The sequence below is a fragment of the Primulina tabacum genome, chromosome 2, assembly GCF_025594145.1.
Source record: "Primulina tabacum isolate GXHZ01 chromosome 2, ASM2559414v2, whole genome shotgun sequence".
NCBI classification, from domain to species: domain Eukaryota; kingdom Viridiplantae; phylum Streptophyta; class Magnoliopsida; order Lamiales; family Gesneriaceae; genus Primulina; species Primulina tabacum.
The window spans coordinates 50,943,500-50,951,829 of NC_134551.1; positions in this window are offsets into that span (position 1 = coordinate 50,943,500).

Here is an 8,330-nt window from a genome sequence, read left to right on the forward strand (position 1 = left end):
ACAGATTGTAGACCGTTGAGATTGTATGCTATACAAGCTGAACCAGAGCTGATTTTGAAGATTAAAGCGGCTCAGAAAGTTGATCAGAAAGTTCAGAAATCGATTGAGATGGTCAGATCAGGTCATCAATCAGAGTTTCAGATACGTGAGGATGTACTGTATGTGAATAATCGTCTTGTTGTGCCGAATGTTTCAGAGTTGAAACAGCAGATATTGACTGAAGCGCACAGCAGTCGATTCAGTATCCATCCTTGTGGCAGAAAGATGTATAATGACTTGAAGACACAGTTTTGGTGGAAGCGAATGAAATCTGATGTAACAGAATTTGTGTCAAAATGTCTGAATTGCCAACATGTAAATGCTGAAAGAAAGAAATCATGAGGTCTACTGCACAGTTTATCGATTCCTGAATGAAAATGGGATCACATTTCCATGGATTTTGTGACGCAGTTACCGAGATCCTCCCGAGGTGGTGATGCGATTTGGGTCGTGATTGACAGATTGACTAAATCAGCATGTTTTATTCCGTACCAGATGACATACATGTATGACCAGATGGCTGAGATTTATGTTAGAGAGGTGGTCAGATTGCACGGAGTGCCGAAGTCGATTGTATCATACCGTGATCCTCGGTTCACTTCGTACTTCTGGCAGATTTACAGCAGGATCTAGGTACGAAGTTGCATCTGAGTACCGCATATCATCCACAGATTGACGGTCAGTCAGAGCGGACGATCCAGACATTGGAGGATATGCTGAGAGCTGTAGTGCTTGATTTTAGCACTGAATGGCAAGATGCATTGCCACTTTGTGAATTTTCGTACAACAACAGCTATCAGAAAAGTATTGAGATGGTTCCATTTGAAGCATTGTACGGAAAGAAGTGCAGATCCCCTCTGTATAGGGATGATATCTCTGAGGTTCCTGAGATTGGACCTGATATGATCAGAGAGATGACAGAAAAGGTAAAGCTGATTCAGAAGAGAATGAAGACAGCTCAGGACAGACAGGCCAATTATGCCAATATTCGACGAAGACCGTTGGTATTTGAGGTTGGAGACCGAGTATTCCTAAAGATTTCACCTTTCAGAGGAGTTGTCAGATTTGGCAAGAAAAGGAAGCTGTCTCCACGTTTTATTGGGCCGTATGAGATTCTCGAGAAGATAGGAGATCGTGCCTATCGACTTGCATTACCGCATTTTCTATCTGGAATACATGATGTCTTTCATGTATCTATGTTACGGAAATATCTACCCGATGATTCCCATATTATCCAGCCAGACGAGGCTGAGCTTGATGAGTCTCTGAGTTATATTGAGAAACCGGTTCAGATTGTTGATCGTAAAGAAAAGCAACTCAGAACGAAGACCATCCCACTTGTGAAAGTCTAGTAGACTCGTCATGGCATTGAAGAAGCTACTTGGGAGACTGAATCAGATATGAGACATGAATTCCCAGAGTTATTCCATTGATGTGAGTTTACTATTTTAGTTTCTGTTATTTCTGGTTTGATTGTCTGTGATATGATTGCTTGAGATTTCGAGGACGAAATCATGTCTCAGAGGGGGACAATTGTAAGGCCCGAGATGTTATTATTTTAATCCGAGATTATTAAAATTATGAATTTTGGAATGTTGAGTCATATTCTATGGTTTTACAATTCCATAGGATTGAAATTGAATTAAAAAGAGTTATTGATGGCTGAATTGCAAATAGTGAAGAATTCAGGGGCTAAAGTGCAATATTGGATTTGAGTGGACACTTGTCCTTGCCATGCTTGTTGGATGTATATAATATGTAACAATCTTCATTCCAGCCAAGAAAACGAACGAAAGTTCAGAGAAATCCTAAAGCTTCATCTTGTGTTAGATTTTTGATTCTACAAGATCCGGTTATCAGAATTTTACTCCGAACATATTTCTGAGATCCTCTCGTCACCTACTACACAAGAACGTAAGTTTCATTACTTTCTTATATGGTTTGAAATTTATGTATTGGGAGAATTATTATTTGATCATTATGATGTGTTCTGGGAATACTAGACATTGCATAATCGAAGTCGGATCGAAGAACAGATTGATTATGGAATTGTTATGAATTTCTGATTATATCGATTGAAATTGGACAGATTTGAACTATGAATTGATTACAGACTATATTGGATATGTGTTATGATTTGTAATTAATATCTGTTGAGGTTGTATTGACGGGAATATTCAGATTGTTCCGTTATGCCGTTGATTTTGAATTAAATTCAGATTGATCAGATTCAGTGTTGAATTGAGAATGGAATGTTGATATTATGATTCTCGATATGTCATTTCAGATTGATAGAGACAGTCTTGAATTCAGAACTTCCAGTTCGTCAGACCGAGACTACGAAAGAAAGGTATAAGTCAATGTGGTATTGAGAGATCGACTCAAGTAAGATATACTTGGGTTTCCCGAAATCACATACTTATTGTTATTATATGCATTGATTTGATTATTATATGATGTTCTATTGATTTATAGAAAGCATGTAATAGATGAGTATTAGACGAGTGATCTTGTGACAGAAGTGCCTGATAGTGGTGAGATCGCCACGGGCACATTGCACGATGTCACAAGATAGTGTGTTGGCGATTGTGCCACAGTCTGTGACGGATAGGTCAAGACACTGGATGTTTGGTTATATCGACGTGGATAGAATCGGAGTTCTTCTATTACTGTTGGTCGATATAGGAATGTCAACGTCTGAAAACCGGGATCCCTAGACTAGGATTGAGTCTAGTCTGAGTCGTGGAGTCACGAGCATTGTCGACAGTTTTATATTGATTATGTTTCAGATTTTGATACATATTGCTGTTATCTGTCCATGCTTTTATGTTTATCATATGATTGCATGTTCGTTGATTTATACTGTGATTATATTCTCACCGAAATTATGCGGCTGTTGTCGTGTTTGTATGTGTGCATGACAATAGGTGAGACATTATCAGGGTCGAGGAGATGACGAGAGATCATGAATAGAGTGGAGACCACGGACTTTGACGTTGCTGTAGATAGGGTGTTTGGACACGTGATAGCTAGTTGTTGAACCTGAGTTTTGAATGATTGTATATAGTACCAAACTTGTGCTTGAATACTGATATGTATATTATAATGATTTCCATTACGTTCCGCGTTTAAAAAAAAAATTTTAGACCCTGTTTATGATAATTGATTAAATTGTCCCAATGACGATTATGAACTTGATTAGCGTCCGGGTCCCCACAAGCCCTCTCCAACTCTCAATTCAAAGACTGAAAATATAGGAGGAGCAGCTAAGGGTGCTGCTGAAAAATAATATAATGAATTAATCAGTTATACATCCGAACCAGATATTTATAGGAGAATACCTAGGTCCGTGTTGGATTTGTCTTCTATTTTGGCTAGAGATGGGCAGGGGTAGTGAGCCCATCTATGAGGTATCACCAGTAATATTTATGATGCGTCCGATGTCACCTACTTTGATGAACAAGGCTAAAATCGAAAAAACAAACGTGCAAATTAATAGATTAAAATCATGAATTGAGTAATAACAAGATCAAAAATAGAAAAAGCGAAAGTTATAAGATCAAAAATATAATTTATCCACGGTAATATACAATATAACGTGAGTTAAAATGGAAATAAAATTATCAAGATTTGAATTTGAGATATTCACACTTCTACATCAAGTATCATTTTTCGAACATTATATTAATTCCCTGACGCATATTCATGATAAATATTGGAGAAAATAATTCATTTTATTTTTTTTTATGAGGTAATTAAAATTATGGTGAAGTCATAAACTGTGTAGAAGTTTCATTGTATAGATATTTGCAGATTATCTATATGGTTTGAAATGGGTTTGTTTCATCCTATCAGTGCAGGCAGTGCCTGCACGGACAATGAACGGCCCGGATCACTCCACATGAGTGATCCGGGTCCACCTCCATGTAAAGAAAAAAAAAAATTGGCTCGAAAAAATCCGAGCCGTTGGATCGACCCCTGCAGGCAGTGCCCGCAGGGGTAGGGTCGACCGAACCTTTGAAATGCACCGTCGAAATACAAATGTTTTACGGAAGCATATCTTATGCTTGAAAATGAATTTAAATTACCTCTATTTTCTCATTTGGCCAGCTAAAGTTGGGAGTTTCCAGAAGGAATGATTTGTGAAAGCGTCAATATTGCCCAAAAATTATCTTTTAGGGGACTAGAAGCACATACATACATACATATATATACATACATACATATATATATATACATATATATATATATATATCATTTGGTTCATGGAATAATACGGTGAGATATATAATATAAAAAGGATAAATGAGTAAGTTTCTCGTGACACGGTTTTATGAATCTTTATCTGTGAAACGGATCAATCCTACCGATATTCACAATAAAAGTAATATTCTTAACATAAAAAGTAATATGTTTTCATGGATGACCCAAATAAGAGACATGTCTCACAAAATACGACTCGTAAGACCGTCTCACACAAATTTTTGCCATGATAAATTTAGTATAGTACAATATGAGATTTTTAATGTCTGAATGGAACTTAAAAAAATTGAGCCTCAAAACAATAAAGTGTATTTTTTAACTAAAAATGATTTTTCAAAACTTAACTTAGAATGATTTTTCATTCAAAATGTAACTTATGCAAATATTACTAAAATAGCTACACTTAAAACTAAGATGATGTTGATCTCATTAATCATAAATAGTTATGCTATAATCTCATCTATTATGTGAAATGAAATATTAGAAAACTTGATTAAATGATTTAACAAAATACTTTTTGATCGTTCGTTATGGTTGTGCAAGATTACAATATTGCAAGGGGCGTAACCAGAAATTTTTAATCCGGCGGACAAAATTTATTTAGAAGGATACTTGTGAACATAGAAAGTATGCACTCTCATTATTTTCTTTTCCAAATACAAAACAAACGTTCAACAGATTAAATCAATAATTTACACATCATTAACAAAATCATAGATTAATGTAACTCGAATTCATATTTTTTTTCTTTTTTGATATAATTTTGAATATATTTTTATTCTCGATGAAGAAGATGGAGGGCGGAGGCGGGACTTGAGAGTTGGAGATGATAGAATGCAAACATGAAGTACCCCGTAACCAAAATTTTTTTGGGCCGGGCCCCTTCTTATACCTGAGCTTGAGGCGATAGACTCATTCGACTCATATCAGGTACAAGTTTGGATAAATTAACATATATTAATAAAATTATGCTTTACAACTTTAATTAGGGATAATGGTTCAGGTTTGGGTAGGATTTCATATCTCCTTCTCCATATATTAGAAAAAATAACAAAATATTATAAATAATTTATCTTACAAAAATAATATCAACTCTATACTATTAATTTTCTTCATTTTATCCAACTAATATCATTCAACAAAGCATATTGAACTAATATAATAGCTAAAAAATCATATATATATATATATATATATATATATATGAATTTTATCGAGTATTCGAGTCGAGTATAGATATGATTATTTAAAACTCGCCTCTATCTCCGTACCCAATTTACATTTATTTAATCGGACAAAACATCTCCATTCTCTCTTCCATTCTGGTCGAATATCAGATTCTTCGTCGGGTTCCGGATAAAATTTACATCCTTGGCTCTAATCCTTTATAAATTTGAGTGATTCGTAACACGAATTAAAGATGTGTAATCAGTTAACGTTTAATCCTTCGCATCAAACACATAATCAGATGAGAGTTTATCAACTACCTTGTTCATCGATAATATTTAAGATCAATTATTTCCTACATTAGCAAGACTTCGAGGTAGGAACAAAGTACCAAAACAAAATTCACATATCTGTATATATAATATTAAATCTACGAATTCTCATTTTCATTCTAAATGAAATTATAATTATATATGGTTGAATATTAGATTCACTATCCTTTCCATTTGTGCAAGTTCATCATTCAAGTCTTGAAACAAACTTTCGTCTACTTAGTTAGAGTGTTCTCAAATCCCAAGTAATTTCGGGATGCATAGTAAATAATCAGAGCATTGAGTAGCAAATTTATTAAATATTTCAAGACTCGAGTTACTGAATGAATCGTCATTAGTCATACTCAGTTTTATTAATTCGTAAGTTCGCAATTTTCGAAATATTTTATGTAATTGACATTTATCTCCGTTCTGAAATACAAAGTCTGGGGGGCGATCGAGCGTCAAATACATCAAATAGAAGGGAGAAGAATACAAAAAAACCGAATAAAATATATGCACCAAAATCTGATCATATAGGCAGCCAAACAGAAACTCAAGGAAGAAAGCAAATCACCAAATTATTTACACACATATGTATAAATACATAAACCCATAAAATATAAAATAAATCTTAACTATTCAGAGCAAAGCCTGTAGAGTTCTTCAAGTGGAGGCAACTCCTTAAACATCCTATCGAATTCCGTAAACGACAGCCCCCGCGACAAAATCGGCTCCATTGCATTACGGGAAACTCGACTGTCTGGTTCAAAGATCTGCTGTTCTCTTACGGGAGCCACGACGGAGGGCACGGAGGTTTCTTTTCCGGTGAGCCGTTGAACGACGGATTTGAAACTGGTTGCATCAGTTTCCACGTATTGCGTGTTGATGATGATCACCTTGACGCCATCTCTACTCCCACCTGCCATTGATGTTATACGTATGAATAATATCAACTGATTATAGGTTTTTGTATGTATATTAATGGTGAATGATCCGAGAATTTATAAATAATTTTCGTGGTTCCGTGGAGCGTTGTAAGTAAGAGATGAAATAAGTTGACCGTTATACGTGAATAGAGATCGAGTCTATAAGATTTTCTTGATTCGGTCAATTCATGCAATTTGGAAGAAGCATCTGTGTTCTAACTGGGGGCTACTTCATTTTACTAGCCTTATTATTGTACGGAGTGTTCTGTCCGATGCTTGCAGCGTCTTTAAATTTTTTTTTTTAAAAAAAATTCTTTAGAATTTAATATTTTTTTGTAATTAGCTTGATTTACTATAAATTAATGTTAATATTATAATTATTGTAAATTGTATTGTACTGAAGTGCGAAAAATAAATAAAAAATAAACCGGAAACAATAAAACTGAGCTACACTACCGTGCTAATAGAAGGTGTATAACTTTAACATAGATAAAAAGAAGTACTTATTTATTAGACGTACAATTTTGATATGTTTATTCATTAAATGTAATAAAACATATCAAAATTGTACGTCTAATAAATAAGTACTTCTTTTTATCTATGTTAAAGTTATACACCTTCCATTAGCACTGTATATATATGAACATCGATGATATGAAACTGATTTATTAGATATATACAATCTTGATATATTTTATTACATTCGATTAATAAGTGCTATTTCATCGATGTTAATATAAGTTTTCGTGTCCAATATATCAAATATTAATATATATATATATATATATATATACTCTTGATCCTTGGGAAACACCATTTAAAATCCGTACTTTGAAAAATGTACCTGTCATGCTCCGAGAAATTTGTACGTCTCCTGGTTCATGTATTAAATCCAAATTAAATTCACTGCTTGTTGATAAAGTCTTGATGAATTTTATATATTTTAAACTCTTTAATTTAATTATACTTTTGAAATCTCTCTTTTCTCTGTCAAAAGTGTTTGTAATATATAAAAAAATTTATTTTTATATATAATTTTTTAAAATTTGTAAAGAAAATCTAAGAATCATTTTTGAAGAGATAACGACTATCAGTGTGAAAAATTAGAGATAGATTTAAAAAAGTATCCTAACAGTTAAATTATATATATATATATATATATATATATATATATATTATAAAAGTGTATCCCCCTTTTCTTATTATTATTTATTTTCACTTAGTTCAGAATTGACTAAAACATTGACTAATTCCCCAATTGTATGAAATTGGAAAACGTCGCGTGTTCTAATATCCACCTCAAGTTAATACACGTAAATTAATTAATGTCTGTGTGGACAACTTTGTGCAAGTTTGATTTTCGCCTGTATTTCTCCTCGGTTAGCATAGACGTCAATATATGGACATTTTAATTAAAAATGAGAGTCCTTTTTAACAAGGTAAAGGAGAAAATTAGATTTTTTGTCATGTAAATTTTTTAATCCTAGCATGTTTTTAATTCTTATTCAATGTCAATTAGTTTATGATCCGATTTTAGCATTTTTCAATCGGGATGTAGATATTGTGTCGAAAAGATGATGAAGTGGTGTTGGATATTGCTAAAGTGTCTGATCCACTCCGG